Source organism: Rhea americana, unplaced genomic scaffold, assembly GCF_003343005.1.
Source record: "Rhea americana isolate MKP2758 unplaced genomic scaffold, rheAme1 scaffold_502, whole genome shotgun sequence".
Lineage (NCBI taxonomy): Eukaryota > Metazoa > Chordata > Aves > Rheiformes > Rheidae > Rhea > Rhea americana.
In genome coordinates, this window is record NW_028186649.1 from 3,884 (window position 1) to 5,712 (window position 1,829).

A 1,829-nucleotide genomic window follows, 5' to 3' on the forward strand; every position below is an offset into this window, starting at 1 on the left:
TGCCTCATGGCAGCATCCTCCTGGACTGCCCCATTGGAGCATCTTCCAGGTGCCCTATATGAGCATCCTCCTGGGCTGCCCCATGGCAGCCCCATGGCAGCATCCTCCAGGTACCCCAGGAGAGCATCCTTCCCATGCCCGAAACGAGCATCCTCCAGCCTGATCCGAGCAAGCACCCTGCAGGCTGCCCCGAGCAAGCACCCTCCAATTGCCCGGCAGGCCTGCCCCATGGACACGCTCTCCTGGGCTACCTCGAGCGAGCCCGCGCCCGGTGCGGTGCGGTGAGCAAGCCTGCGGGGRCCCGGAGCAACGCCCCGCCTCGCGGGCGTCCTCCGAGACGAGGCTGGCAGCACGCAGCGCGGCGTCGGCGCTCGTGCCGTTCGGGGAGGTGCGGTTCGGGGCTGGCGGCGCAGGAGAGCGGGGAGGGAGCKCCGGAGGGGCAGGCTGGCCCGGCCGCTCGCGCGCTGCCGGCCCCGCAGAGCCTCGCTTCCCGGCACGCTCGCCCCGGTGGATTCTCCGCCGGCCGCTAGTGCGGTTGGGCTCCGTCTCCGGGCCCTCCGCCCTGGGCCGCCCGACCCGGCTGGGCTCAGCCGTCTGTTGCAACAGCCAGCTCCCTCGGGAAGGGCGACGGGATTGCTAACGCGCGGTCAGACCGGGGGCCAGCCGGAGGGGAAGGAGGGCGGCGGGTGCAGGAGGCGAGAAGCCACCGGCCGCGGTCTCRCACGGCGAGGCCGGGCTGGCGGGAGCAGAGCTGTGCCCGTGCACCGAGACCCCGCCGAGCCGGCCCCGACGCGGGCTGCCCCCCCCCAGCGCGGCAGCACCCAGGACCGGGACAGGCACTGCACAGGGGCCCACGTGCAAAACTGCTGGGCGCCGGCGCGACCCTTTCGCTGGTGCAATCGCAGGGAAGCTCCTCGGGCCCACAGGATGAGCCAGGCGCCCTAACGAAGGGCTCGTTAACACCCTTGTCCCAGCGCAGAGGGCCTGGCTGCTCCCGGGCTGGGGGCTGCCCCGGGCTGGGGGCTGCCCCGTCCCTGCAGGCGCACGGCCTGGGACACGATCCCGCACGGGCTGCTTCCGTACGGGAGCTGCTCCCRGGCTGAGCGGCTCTGCCGTGAGCCRTCACCTCCAGCACGTATGCACACGTGCACATCTGCTGGCACACTTCTGCACGCGTGTGTATCCTCTACGTGCATTTGTGCACACACATGTACTGCTCCACGCGTGCAYCAGTGTCTTTGTGTCTATACATGTCCAGTTTTATGTACGTTTATGTCTCTGTGTACGTCTACACATGTGTGCACACGTTTAGGTATGCCCAAATGTGCCCGCATATGCGTGTATCTAAATTTGCAATATAGGTATATGTAGTATCAGTATACCTAAATGSCTAAATGTGCACGCGTGTGCRYATGCACGTGTGCACACACGTCTGTGCATCTCTGTGTGCATGCGCGTGTTCAGGGCCATGTTCACACGTGCATGCACACGTAGCTCCGTGTGTGCAGGCACACGTGTTCACACTCTGCGCTGTGCGAACACGCCCACCCCCGCGCGCGTGCCCGAATGCCTCTCTCCACGTGTCCATCCGCGTGCACACGCACCTCCCCACGCGCGCCCGGTGCACGCCCCTCCCTGCGTGCCCGCTGCACGCGGGTACCCCTAATGCGCGCCTAACCCCACGGGGCACACCTCTGCACGCTCCGCAGCTGCGCACGTGCGCGCCCCCCCCACGCGTGCACGCGTGCTCCTCCCCTCCACGCGTGCGCCTCCACGCGTGTGCGCGCCTGCAGGTGCACCCGCCTGGACAGGCGCGTATCCCCCGTGTG